Source organism: Anopheles coustani, chromosome 2 (genome assembly GCF_943734705.1).
Source record: "Anopheles coustani chromosome 2, idAnoCousDA_361_x.2, whole genome shotgun sequence".
Classification (NCBI taxonomy): domain Eukaryota; kingdom Metazoa; phylum Arthropoda; class Insecta; order Diptera; family Culicidae; genus Anopheles; species Anopheles coustani.
This window is the reverse complement of record NC_071289.1, coordinates 17415247-17430492: the sequence shown is the minus strand read 5'-3', so window position 1 is coordinate 17430492 and position 15246 is coordinate 17415247.

Genomic DNA, 15246 nt, shown 5'->3' with positions numbered 1-15246 from the left:
TACCAGAATAAGTCGTTAACGTTTTGTTTATTTATAGCTCCCGTGAGTTGCCGTTATTATTGTTTTTTATTTTTCCTGCGAAAATAAGCACTCACTTTTGTTCCAACCTCCGGTAGTAATTCCAAAGCGATAACTTTTGTCTGTCTGACGGAGTTTTCGTGGGGAATTATAAATCCTAATTCATGACGCATGTACGGACGAGAGTTCCATTTTGGCGCGCGAGCATGTGTAACATGCGAACCTGTACATATAAATATTTATCATGCTGCAAACTAGCCCTAGCAGGATTTCTCCCGTTCCCCGTGCCGGGGTAACGGACGCTCCATACTTCACTCACTCGCAGAACAAGACAGATGAGGTCCGTTCATCTTTGAAAGGGATCCCGGAAACGGGTGGGCAAAGATAGATACTAAAGACAGCAACCGACAAACTTGTTTTGGGGTTGGATAGGAAGAATAAAAATGCGAAGTGAATAGAAAAGACACAATCGGTAGCAAACAAAGGTCATGGCGTCTCGGTGGTGCATAGGAGAAAAGAAAACAAACGTTTGTTTCTCATGGTTTGAGTTGTGTTCAAGGTGGTGGCCGGCTAGTCGAGTTGACGGAATAAAATAAAATAATATATCAGCGGAGTCCTTGCTGGCGGTCGGAAATTAAGGGAATGGCACGAAGTGAGCCATCGATCGTGGCGGTAAGGATACACCGAGATGGGCTAGAACGTGGAAGTCGCCAGATAAAAACAAATCTCGGAAAGATAAATTATTTCGAAATGAATTCCGTACTTGAGGAGCGTTGGTGCTTTTTGTTGTTTGGAGGTTCTGTGGAGCGCTGCAGCAGGTTGATGTTGGCAAAGTTTCCACATTTCTTACAGTTGTTTCAATGATTTGCCAACGCGAGGGCTGAGATGGATTACTTTTGGTGTACTTTTTGGCACGATTATATGATTTTGGGATGCGAGGAAAGTTGTTCAAAAACGACAAATGCGATTCACAGTTTAAGTTGCTTATTTTTATATTTTCGTCATGAAAATTCTTACGCTTCTGGTATCATTTTGATCGAAAAGACCATCAACTAGCCTATGTTTAGTATATTGTTTTTTCAAAGGTTCTGTTCTTCTTATAATAAAAAAACTTTCAGTCTGATTCCAATCGATATTTTTTTTATCCTAACCATTGATAAGTATTTTATAGGACATTTGATCATCTCATTTGTAGCTCAATTTACACTTTACCAATAGAAAACCTAACTTGTGAACATATATATGTAAATAACTCCTTCGATTCCATCATGAAGCAAAACGTAATTGAAATTGATAAAAACGAAATAAAAGATTCAAAACAAAAGGTTTAAAGGGAATCATGCAAAATGTTTAAAGATAAAATTAATGTATCAGATAGCAAATGCAAAAGCAAACGAATGGTTGAATAAGAACGCGGTAGGAACAGAAGAAAGAAACTCGAAGCATAATACAAGTTATTTTTAAATAATTCTGTGAACAAATTGATCAAACGGATTGCTAATTACTACTGGGACGCTGTGGAACAAATTGAAACATACGAAAAGGTGCGAAACATGAAAAGAAATAAAGAAGAACTTGAACTGTGGTACATATTTGTTGATGTTAAATGATTTTTTTACACGGAAAGAAATATTTTAATAGCATTTGTGCTTCCTAGCTTACAGCAACATAATATTGATTAAAGCTGTTGTAGCGTCCTCCAACCGGCACTCAATGAAAGGTAATTGTATAATATTTCAAAGTTGAACCAAGCGCTTCACTCCCAGCACTGCAAGGATCCATCATCTTGTCGAGTAGCATTAAAATGACTAAACAAAATTGTGGAAGGCCCTCGAATGATGCCTTTCATCCGTGATTGCTTCCTGTTTGTCCGTCCTGAGTACCGCATTCTCCGGTTCGCGTACCTTTTTTCATCCTTCCGCGTTGTAGTGTTCTTTTATCTTCTTTCCAGAACGGGGTGCTCATTTTTATTTTCCCTCTTGTTGTAATGCTACGGAAACCCAACTTATCCGATTCGTTTCGATGGGCAAAGATGTGCTGGGGTGGGTTTTTTTTATCCAAGATTTTCTTCTTTTTAGTGAAGCATGTTTGTTGTTGAACGATGCATTTTTCCTCGAGCGTAATGGAAACCTGCCAGTTTCGGTCCGCACTTCTAGCGAGCGTTTCCACTCCTTAGTGGATAATGCTTCGTTTTGAGGGAAAAGAGGAATTATTCTGTTCGTCTTTGAACAAGCACCCCGGATTTTGTTTGTGCCGCTATCGAGTTTCACTGTGGATGGGTTTTGTTTTGTTATTTTTTTGCCGCCTAAAAAGACCTCTTATCAAAAAATAAAAAAATACTTGGGCGTTGCGTAGGTCGTTTATTCGGTTATTTCCTCAGGCGACTGCTGTTTTGTTGTGCTTTTTCGCCACGAGGGCAATGAGTACATGCTCGGATGATTTTTTTTTTTATGAAAGTATTTTACAGGTTTTCTACATTTCCCTCCCTCTTTAACCCGATGATGATGGCGCAATATCGGAGGATAAATAAAAGCACCATATTTGGCTGAACGAAAGCCTGGAGGGGATGTATCTTGTAATTATGAATTCATTTTCACTTTTGCTACTTGGAAGGATCGAGTTTCGTGATGAAAGGATTTGGCTACAGATAAACATTATTTTCCGTTGCGTCGTGTCTGTTGTTGAGAGCAAGGTGCTGTACATGAACAGTTGTTTAACTGTATTGAAATATGGTCCTTAATTTACTTACGAATGAAAAAAAAAAATTTGTAAAGTAATTCTATTGTTTAAGTAAAATCAATTGGTTTCATGCTGAAACAGCAAATAATACGTCTCTTAACCTTAATGCACAGGTTATGGACGGGACAAGCTTATGCATGAAATCCCCCTTCGTTCACTTCTTGCCATGTAATTCCAGATTACGGCAAAGGATAATAAAGGGCTTTAATCCTCTTGACGGTGGAATAGGATTAACGCGGATGACAGAGATTACTTTGCGGATGGAAAGCGTGACACTGGAACAAGGCTGAACGCGGGATGATCCCGGCTCCGTTCCAACCCGTATGTTTAATGTACAAAACCGAGGGAATAATGTTCCTTTTAATGCAGTTAACCGTGTTGGCTACGAAGGTGAGAAAAGTGTTTCCTCTTTCACGGAGTCAATCGGAGTTCTTCGGGGTGATAAATTTAATTTCAACGGGTTTCTTGCTGCTCCGTGTTAAGCTTAATTCATTTGCCTTTTCGGTTTTCTTTCGGTTAATTTTATCTTAATTGGAATCCCTTTAATAAAAGGTGCCGGAGTTCTCCAGAACGGATCACACCAGACTTGTAACCCGGTTCGAAAAATCATCAAAAAAAAACACCAACAAAAGAAACATCATCAGTCCTGAGGTTTTCCCGACAAATGGAAAACAATTTTTAGACATTTAGCAATCCGTGGCCTACCAAAAAACTCGTGTGGAAAAGGAGTTTTAATTACATCCCTTAATTAACCTTCGGATGGCCGGGCAGGGGGATGAAGGGTTCTAATCAGGCAATGGGAGAGGAAAATTAATTTATGAAATGTTCGCACTGTTTTTCACTTTCCAGTGACCGGACCGGGGTTTTGCTAAGTTGATTTTGGAACTCGGGAGGAAGAAAAATGGCTTTCATCTTTCGCCCCCGTAAAGCCGAATGGAAGGCCCAGGGCAAACACAGTTACAAATTGGATTGAATGTTTTCGGAACTTTACCCAAACGATTGCGCTGACGGCTTAATTTGACTACTTGGTTTTTTCCTTGGGTTCCTTGTAGAACATTAATAATTGAGTCAGTATCGTTTCAATAAGAACGAGAAATATAAGGATTTGTTGTAGATGTGGGCTTCTCAAAACAAATTTAGTGGTTGAGATTTACAGATCGCAATCAAAACGAGTAAATACGTTAAAGATTTATGCACCAAGCTCATTCCGAATGTACTTTGACGCTCGAGGCGCTGACGTTTCACATTGAATGGCAAATTAATTGGCTTCCGCTTGCCTCCGAAATCGCAATCAATTTTGGCTGTCTTCACTAAACGACTGTCAGCAGTTGTTGAATGATTCATCAGGTGTGCTTCCCAGCCCGAGCCCCCGGACCTCGAGCCCGGTCAACATCTTGCCGCGATCCCAAACGCGTCCGTCCATCCGCGTCCGAATGCATGTTTGCAGTCATTTTTCTCGCTCGCTGACGGAGGAATTCTCGTCGGTGGCGGGCGAATTATCGATTCTCTTCATCACCACCCCTCGAGGTTGGCATCGACTTTGGCGCCCATCGGAACCCGGAATGCCCCGGAATGCCCGAAAGGGGGAATGGGTTTTCCACTGAAGCGTGAAAGATTTACGAGCATTTTTCTTCGCTTTCCCCGCTCGCCGAGCTCATCACTTATTTATGCTTCCATTCGCTGACACCGATCGGTCCGTTTAAAAGCCCAAATGGATGAGCCAATCGTGACGTGATTTAATTTCCCCCGTGCAGTGGAGTGCTGGTAGGTTGGAACGCAACTCGAGTGGTTTCAGTTGGTCGTTTACGAGATATTTTATGGTTTCATTTGAAAACCTTTTAAATACAAGTTGCATCAAAATTGAATGTAAACTCCAGTCTTAATTTTATTCGCTGTCTTAAACATTTTTAAAATGCAAATCATTTTGAAACAGCTTGAGAGGGGCCAACTGAAGCACAGTTCAGATATTTTTCACTCACTGCTTTTTCGCTGAAAGAATCCTCCAAACGGAAACCACTGAAACGATGGCAAAGATTGTGCCCTCCATCGATCCTCATCTGGCACGGTTTCAACTCTGATGGAGCTCGAGATGGAGCTAAACCAGCAGGAAACATAAAACCGATTCGCAAATCGTGACGGAAATGACCAACGGAATTTTTCTCTTCCGGTACTCCCGCCAATTTCGACGGGCCGACGAGTGACGTTGCTCCTCCAGGGAGGGCATGCTCGCCAACAACGTGCTGAACAGAAGGAAAAGTTTTCACATTATTCCTACATAATTCTCTCTTCCAACGCCGGTTGGCCGGTTGGTTGGAGGTGGATGGGTCGCGGTATTTGCATATCAGAGCAGAGGAACGGAAAGGCACGGCATAGCACTGGGCGTATGAGAAGGAAATGGGAAATTACAAATTCAAACCGTATGCACCGCTTTTTCCAGTCAAAGTAAATGGAAAAGGACACTTCAATTGGGTTGCAATCGAATGGTAAATTACTAAAAAATGTGGTTCAAAAAAAGGCCAATTGAAGTTGCACGAGGCTTTAAAACGATAAATCAAATGGAATCAAATGCAAATGAGCCACAATAGTTTTGTTTTGCAAAGATACTTCTTTTCAATTCAATCGATGTTTGCAAAAGAATGAAGAGATTCTACTTAAACATGGTGTCGTATCATTGGGTAAATATGCTTTAACTAAAAATATATTTAAAACTCTATCAGATAATTTCTTGGATAATTTCATTATCAGTTAACCACATTCATCAACTTTAGAGATCCTACATTCAAACGCGTTTCTTTTTCCTTTTCTTTATCGAAAAAATGTTTATGGGTAAAGTACCATGCGCCTCCATTTCCGAATACTTTTCTCTCGTGCATTGTGATATTTTATTCATTGAAGTGGAGACGCATGGTGTTTCGTAAATGGTCTGACACGGCAGTTGACACATCTTTCTTACCATTTGCGTTAGATACAAACAGTTTAGAATACTTAGCCTTGAACTGAATCTTTGGATAACATTAATTTATCTAAATAGGTATTAAATACATTGCAATGGAGACGCCTGGTGGTTTATGAATCTCCTGGTTTAACAGTCGATCCATCGGTTTCTTTTCCCCTTTCACGCTTCTAACGTAGATTAACGATTTAAAGTTTAATCTACTTCAATCTTCTGACAGTTTAAAATGTAAAATTGTCTCACGTTTATTGTAATGGAGGCGCATGGTCATTTAGAGAGATTTTCGAGATAGTCATGAGATGACGACGCGAAGTGTCGAGAAAGATTTTAGATGGCATCGTTAATTCATAATAACCTCAATTTTTTAATGTAGCTAGTGCAGTCACGAAATTTTAACCAACACCTTTCAACGTGGAGTTGTCTTGTTTTACCTTTATTTTATTTCAAGTTACTCTCGAAAAGCATATTGTCCTGTTTAATTGCGCTCATCAAAACCATGCTGAAAAGCAACCAGCAAAAACAACACCTAGTGTACGAAAGAGAACATTAAAGAATGATGAAGATATTGCAGCAAAATTCAACCAGTGCGATATGTATGCAACACTCGACGCGCCGCTATGAATGGGTAAAATGTAAAATATGTAAAATTCATCATGCTGCTTTCTGCGTGTGCCCACATTCGCCCCATTTATTCATAGCGTCTAGCGTGTGGCGCTATTTGGCCCCCGGCCCAGACGCTGCGGTTTGCCTGTGCACCGTCCGCAAATAAACTACTCAGGCGTCACCACTCGCAACGGGCGCACGGTGGACGTGGCCAGCGGGCCAGCGATCATAAAAACCAACGACCCGACTCCAACAAATCATACGCTCATGACCAGTTTCTTCTGTAAACCCCGTTCTGCTAGGTCGGACGCAAACACCCACTTTGCATATTCCGTTACGTTAAGGTTGGTTTTTACATTCCTCTCCCGTACGCTTTCTGCTTCATTCGCGAGTAACGAGTTGATTCTGGCGGCTCGTTTAGATAACTTCCCTGCTGGCCCGGGATCCCGGTCCTTTATGAAGCAAGTGCAAGGCAAGAAACGTCAAGCAAAGAAGGCGCAAGTGAACCAGACCAAGTCAAGATCACTCTTTACTCGCAAGAAAATATGTTTCACCCGGCTGAAGTACCGCTCGCTATCACTAGAGCCCACGGTGAAGGATCTTATCGGCGATGGTCCTTGCAGGTTGTACAAGCAAACGAGAGCAACTTGGGGTGAGAAAAAAAGGATGTCGAAGGGTGCAAAAAAACCCCAGGACCCTGATGAGTTTACAGAATGGAGAGGATATTTGCATCCATTATCGGATCACTCGGAGCATCTGGGTGTCCAACGGGCGCAAGGCTGCACGAGTTTTGTCACTCGAGTGTGCATCCGTGCGCAACGTGGCACGGTGCTTAAAGGCGCCATTTTCAGTGGCAAGCGTCAATCTGCATGCTGGCTCACGTTCGGCCAATGTTTAATTGGTACAAACATTACCATCCCGTGTGCGAAGTGTGTGTGTCGGGTTATGTATCCGGGTTTACCGATTCCGGGGCTGGCTCGAAAAGAGCATAATTTATTCGGACGACGTTCTGATGAATTATGATCTACGGTGGACCAGCTTAGCCATGCTTATTACGGGTGCATTACGGAAGCGATTTTCCGTGAGACGCAGCCCGGGCTCACCCTGGATTGCAGGGTGGGGCTTGAATGCCGGAACAATTTTCACCTGAACTCAGTGATGCGAGATGCGAGAAGGGTGAAAGAGCTGCGATGGTCTTCCGAACTATGATGCGGTTCTCTTGAGGTCGTTCATTAATATTAATTGCTCGCATCAAGGGCTACAATTGCAGTAAAACCACAAGGCGACGCCCAGGGAACCCCCTTTTCTGCTGCACTTAGAAACGACATGTGGCGCAAATGACGCACACACACAAACGTGCTGAGCCCGAGCTTAGTAGCAATGTGATTGCAATGGCCATCGTTGACTTAAACAGTCACTTGAGACGGTACTTAAAGATGTGGCTTGTAGAGTCAGTAATGCGTAGAATGTGAAGATGGAATGCTTAAAGGATTGTTACTGTTGAGATGCAACTTGTATCTAAGTCAGTAAATAAAGGAATGACCTGTTTGAAGGTAAGCTATATTTTAAACAAGATTGTTTTACTGTTTTACATCAAAAGGTAAACGATTGGTGCAAGACCAAAAGGAACAAATTACTCCTTCTAAACTTAGTGGTCACTTTTTCTGATTTCAATTTGCTGATAGTTTTGAAAGGGATACAATTTTTGAATAAATCTTTCGCTTTCTCTCCTGGTCAATCATGTTTCTTCGTTCAAAATTTCTCTTCAAATTTTATTCTATTTATATCGAGTACTTTGAAAATAAGTTCGAACCGAAGGTCATACATATTTTCCTGGAAGGTTCAATGCGTGTGTTTTTCTCACGTATTTCTTGCCAGGGCTGTCGAACACATTTAGAACGTGACAATTTATACGGAAAAAGATTTCTACTTTAAGATTTAAGGGAATAAAGCATCCAAGGTCGCCTTGAGTGCGTGTACTCACTTAATATCTTTGCCATTTGGAGCTTCATTTATGACGCCCTGTTCGGTACCTTGCAATTTCATCGTTCACCGGCACGTGCAGCTGAGGTAGCTTTTTCGCCCCGCGAGGTGAACTCCGGGCACGTCCCAAGGTGCTGAAATGGAAGAAAAACCTCGGGCACGTGAGCGGCGTACCGGCGCTGGTGTCGTGTGAAAGTGAGGAGCGAAGGCGAAGTCCGGGGAAAAAGCCCACCAATGCGTTCGAATGGCACAAGTACAAGAGTGAACACATACACATGAGAGTGCGTCGCTTGGGTGCGTCGATGCCTATCATTTCCGGTTGGGAAAAGCGGAAGGAGAAAAAGAATTAAAAAAAAGACTGGTGAAGAAGCTGAAATAAACAAGGATCGACGCCGGGTTTTTAGCAGCAGGACATCGAGGCCGGGTCACCCTGTCGCCGTCAGAGAGCATCCGACTTCAGCTGGCAGGAAGTTTTGAAACAGACATCTTACAAGCAGCCTTTTGGCGAGAGATGTATTTTTTCCAGGGAGTTTTCCACACAAACCACGGCGAAGAAGGAACCGGTTCGGCGGATAGCCGAGGGGAAGGGATATAGGAAAGTTGATTGACACTTTTATTTTTGCTGATCATCACAGATTTTTTCTCTCGCTTCACTCGGCCGCTTGCCTTTTCTTCGGTGGCGTTTGTTTTCTCCGGTTTTAGCCACTGCCATCTTGGCATCGGATCTATCTGAACTTTCCCCCCTCCCACAAAAAAAAAAAACCCAAACCTTCCGGTGGACGTTCTGATCTTACCCCCTGTTTATGTTTCCGTGCGTGTTTGTGTGTGTTTGCGAGTGTTTTGGAAACATCTCTCGATTTTCTCCTTCCTTGGAGACCCATCTGTCCCGGGATTGGGAACTCGTTTCATCGCTTCCGTTTCACACGCCACCGACCGAGAGGTTTGGGTTCGGATGGAAAGGAGTGAAAAAAACTCCTCCTTCGATCTGGGACACGTTGGCAAAACAGACTGATTTTGTTTTTCGGCTTCCTTCCCTCGGCGTGGAAGCTTCGTTTGCTCGTTAACACCAAGTGGAGCGCACCGGGCTGGCGGCGGAACCAACGAAATAAGCCGAAAGCTCTCAAGTGTCACATTCTGTTTGTCGCCTGAGCCAGGCTTCCTTTTTCCACCCTTTTTACTGTGACTCTTTCCACGGTTTTGCTACACAGTTTGCTTCGAAAAATGGAGAAAACGAAGCAAAAACCAAGCAACTCAAAATGCCTCTTCTTCGGAATGATTGCTTTCAATTTACGCATATGTTGCTTCCTTTCTACGGCTGAGCTGCCGAGCGGATCTACTACTTTTACTTCACTCACCCACCCTCCCATTCACCCACTAGCGCCCACGATAATGATGATTTAAGTGCCGTTCAATGCTAACGGAGGCACGTGTTCTTAACACCCCGTTCGAGGCGCTAAAAACACTCCTAACGAGAGGTTAATGCAATGCCTGTTCGGGAGAAAAGTTATAAAAGAAATCAATTTTTTTATCATATCCAACGTACAGAAGTTTTTTTAAATTTGATATTTACTTGATGCTTTAACATGAGCAAAACGGATCACAATAGATTTTGTTTATACAAGCTTCTCAACTTCGCAAATGTTTGGCGTGATTTGATTCGGTTATTTACTTCGAAGTTCTTTCAATGCTTGTTACAATTAACAAAGTCAAGTTTTAGCACAACCGTACAATAATTAAACACACATTTTGCTAATGATATTCCTTTCGTGCTATGTTTCTTACTTGAATACTTTAAGTTGATGTTTCAAACATCTCGTTACATTCCCAAAGACAAGTACGTAAACCAAGGACGTAAACTCGTCTCTCTCTATTTAGTAAGGTAGATGAAATACCGTACCATTCATATTTCACGCGAACCACACCGAAACGCGTGTTGAAAACTATATGTGACACGAACCCGTGGTGGAAATTATTGAAATGTCCTCTTGCCGGAATAACTTCCGCTTCGCCCACGCACCGCCCAAACGTCACATATTCATGCACGGATGGGATTGTAAGTTGGACGATCCCTCTTCTTGGGATGGCAAGAAACAAGCAAATCAAAGATAAATCCGCATCGTGAGCGGCTGGCAGCGTCTTGCACCTGTGTGTGGCGTGTGCGCTACACGGAAGCGCACGTCCATTCCAATATTCACGCATCGCCCCCAACGCGGTGCGGCGCCTCATTTGCATACAATTGAAATTCTTTCCGCACTCATATCGTTCGGCGCGCGTTCCTGGAAATTCAGAGACCCTCACAGCAGGGCACGGGACAAAGGGTGGAAAGGGAGAAATCATACATGCCACCAACAATATTACAAAGTGAACGATATTGTCGCCAAACGACACCGCTTGACATTCGAACTGCGAAAGGTTGTGGCCCGCTTCCCCGCTGTTTGGCATTTCCCACAACAGTCGCATCAGGCTCCCCAACTGGTGAGAGGGTGGTTGGGGAAAGATGTGGAGGCGGATCGTGGTTAGCCTGGTGACACCCACAATGGATGTCCGCATTTCTGACGGGGACGTGTATTTGAGGAGATTGCTTTTCCTCATTTACCCAAAAGGTATCCATCACGTCAAATTCATTCAACTGCCAAATTTCCCAATGGAGTAGGATTCATTTCAATCCGACTCTCGGAACCGTTTCCACCCGCAGTACTCATACCTCTTGCTCTTTGCGGTTTTTTTTCTTTCTTTCTTCTTCGTTGATGTTCAAATAAAATGGGACTCGCATTTGGTTTATTGGTTCCGGGCCGTATGGGTGAGGAAGGGTGCGGTGCGCGGCATCTGCAATCGAAACGTTTTTATTCATGCTTATCAGAAAGTCCGTTTGATCTGGATAAAGTGCTTAGCGTACTGCAGGGTAGGGGTTTTTCCGCTTCGAATTTCGACCCTTTTGGGATGAAGTGCGGAAAAATGCGGCCCATATGATCTATGGATGCACGCATCGCCTGTTTTCTAATCCACTTTTAGTGGGCTCCATTTCGGATAGGTGCGCCTTTTTTCCCGACTACAATGGGAACAATCCAACACAGGTATGTATACCATTTTCAGTATTCTACTCTGCAATGCTTCATGATCTGGCGCTAATGCTTTTTATCCCAAAAAATGAAAAATTGCCTTTCTACTGGACTTTTTCTTATTTTTAGTTCACAAACCATGCGTTAATGGAGTCTCTATTTATACTTGTTCGATATTGATGCCCCGTCACTGATAGGTAATGAATATGCAGCGATGGAACTAATCTGATTAGCCGCTCCATCACAGGATTGATTAATGTGCTGATGATTTCCTCTAATTGACTATCAATATAAATTAAAATAAGTAAAGCGAAGCCAGCTAAAGCCCGCCGCGATTTGCATAGATTTATCAGACGAAATAATCTCCAATTAGTGTGGCACGTTATTGAAAATGATACTTTTCGTCGAAACGGATGGGTATGCAAACGATATGATATGTTACATTATGTTGTTTCACACTGATTGGCATATATGTTGATAAGGTTTAGAGTTTCACATTTATCGGCATTCTTTTTTCGACCACTGGTGATCATTTGCAAACCTTGTTTAATAATCTATCCTACACATTATCCTAATTATTTTTTTTTATGTTGGAAAATGTTTGCATGGTTACGTGCATCAAATTCGAACTCCATAGCGAAATGACTTGGCTGGAAATTTGAGTAATTCAGCTCCGGTTCGAAAATTACACGAATTCAATTCAAACCGTTAACAAGCGCTCCGAAACTATCCAATGACTATCCTCAGCAATGACGCTTCCGGCAATGGCGCACTGTAGCTGCAATGTTTTGGCATGGGATTTGCACCCCGTGCACCCGCTGCAAGTTCGTTTTCCTTCGCTCCGTACAAGCAAACCGATATAACCGATCGACTTCGATGACCGCAGGGCGTGCCGACACCGTTGGCACAGTAGCAATTTGGCGACTGACCGCTGGAATAGAATTGGTAATTCCCGTTTGTTTTGGTGGTGTATCACCCCAGGTGTACAGCGGCACGAACAACTCCACAGATGCTTAAGGGGGGTGTGGAAATTCCGCGTACGCAGTTGATTATTGCTGCTGAGTGCTGAGGCGAATGTGGCGGATGTTTAATCATCCGGAGTTTAATGCACTTTCCGTGGCCGTGTTTTGATGCGCCGAAGGTGGTGAGAGTTTTAAAGCAAATAAATTCGGTTTGGGGCAAAGGTTGAGTAGAGAAAAACACACACACACGCATCCTTTCCCAGAAGTACTAGTTTTCCAGAACTAACGAGCAACTTTCCCGCGCGTTACTCTGGTCCAACCTAACGTTGCTGCAATCGCAAAACGGTGCGGCGCTATGCAAAAGGCTACCGATTTAGTGTGCACCGGGTTGGAATCTGGTCGCTTCCACTTTCACCTGCCGCTAGACTCCAGCAGCGCCGCCGGATGGCCCCTACTCGGAAAACTCATTCCCCGGGACGTGACCTGTGACTAACGTGATTTATGGCCGTTTTTCCCGTAAAACCGGTTCCCCCGTGAAACGTGTGTGCGAGCGTGTAATCAACTGCGTCGCTCGCCGAATTGTCCGCATAATTTGAGCATATTTCCGGTCCCGCAAATGTTTAGATTTAGTTTCGCCCCCTTCTCGCTTCACCTCGGTGCGAGTGCAGGTCTCCTATCGTGGCGCCTTCCCATGACGGTAGGTCGATGAAGTTCATCACATGCAGAACCTATCTTCCCTTGCGTATCTTTTGAGCACCCCTCGGAAAATCGTTTGGTGCACGTTTGCACACGCTTTGAAGCCATCCAGAAGCGAGTACCCGGGCCTGAACCATGGTGAACCGCACGACATTTTGGCGCCCGCGGAAAAAGGGACGCACGGTTAATGTTTGATGAGTACGTACAGACAGGAAAGCAGCTTAAATTTAATTTAGTACATGCTTAATTAGTTTGCATTATGGTAGATAATCATATTTAGCGTGAAATTACGGGAAAATACCAGCCCCACTCGTCCCGTAATGTGTCATCGTGATAGGCACGATCTCGGTGCAAGGGAAACGTTTTCCAGATTCGAAGGAGGAAAAAAAATCATAAACATGATGCACATGCCTTTGTGCAGTTGACATTTCTTTGCAATGTCCTTACGTTCTGGGGTGGAAGTAACGAGCTACCAACCGCTGCGGGTGTAAAGTGAATTAAATAACCGCAGACCGAATGGTTGATTCCCGGCGTCCCGGAAGCGGAAAATCCAATTAGCTTCCCCTGGCTGAACTCAACCCTGGTCCGGTCGTGAACATGGTCACGCATCTACAAAACATACTACAACATTGAGCAACACACCAAAAAAGTAGGAAAACACGCTGATGTTTACTGAATGTATTTTGAAATGCAGCAAAAATCACAGCAAAGGTCGAGGGAATGCCACGCATAACCGGGGGTTCACACCAAAGCACTCGAAATTATGCACCACCACGGGTGAAATAAATATTTGCGAGTGCTATCATAAACAAGTGAATTAATCGAACATTAAGTGCCAGAGGAAAGGGCAGCGGTTTGGGTTTTCCCGAAGCACGAAAGGCAGGAAGTTGTCGGGTACTGGTGTGACATATTAATTTTGTCAAATGGCGGACGATTGTCCGTTCGAGCAATTTTTCCCGCCAAACAGACGCTGGTTGCTTTTCGTCGGGGGCGATTCCGAGGCCACGAGGTTTCTGCGGTTACAGCATTAGGGGGGGGGGGCGTTTGGTCGGGCATCGATGAATTTATGGTTAATTTATCGTAGTTTTTAAGTACGCACCCCACGCTGACCAATAAGTGCTGGCGTTCGGGTTTTCCAGCTGAAGGGAACCGTTTTCATCGGATCGGTCGGTCGGTTTGATTTATGCTCACGTGGTGCAATAACATCACTATTAGTGGTCACGCCAAGTGTGTTTGTTGGAATGGGCTGGAATGCTTTACAAATATTAAATTTAAAAGGTATGAGATGGCCGACCGTGTATCTCGGTTTCACTGGGTGTGTAGTACAATCCTGTCAATTAATGCTGAATGTTTTCACGAATGAAGCATTTAATTACATTGGAAAGTGTGTGAAATTTTACACATTCAATAAACGGAAGAACGCAACATTCCTTTAACACAGTTGCTCGTCATTACAAATTTAATTTCGGTGTGAAATATGAAAATTATAATTACCAGAAAATAAAAATTAAATTGGCCCGCTAATTGACAAGGTTATTAGGGTAAAATTTAAGGTTGTTAGCATAAACAATGTTGAGTTGTTTACAAACATGTGAGTTTCCCAAAATCTATGAATTAGAGGAATGTTTTTTTTCCCAGATAGACGTTAGTGAATGAAAATAAACATGTAGCACATTGTTTGCATTTCACGAGCATCTTTCGGTTTGCGAAAGGATGTTTACAAGCTATCGGTAAAGAAAGAAAGGCATCCATTGTCCTTCAGGCAGCGAGTAGGTTGTGCGTGCCGACAACAATCAACCATCATCAGCCGACCCAACCAATCGATGCATTGTTATTTTGACTGCCAAATCCATAACACAACCGCCAGCGTTTCCTTTCGATGCCGCGCGTCCTACGAATTCATCTTCGGTAAGAAGAAAACCCCCACTCCGTCACAACTGTGGCGCTCGGCTGTATTTGTGTGGCAAATATTTGCTCCTCGAACGCCCAAATCGTGCGACATGCTGTGTCCTTGGGCCACGGAAGCAACACACAGACACACACACACACTATCCGGTGGGCGGTGGGAGGGATAGTAACATGGTCGCGGAACCAATGTTGGCACAACGGTGCCAAAATGAAGCAATAGAGCATCGGCCCTCCCAAGGAAGGAGACTCTGTGTTCACTTTGCCTTTCGAAGCCTGGCTCCGCTCGAAGAAGGGTGGGAGGGAGGAAGGGAGCGTGACTCGGTAA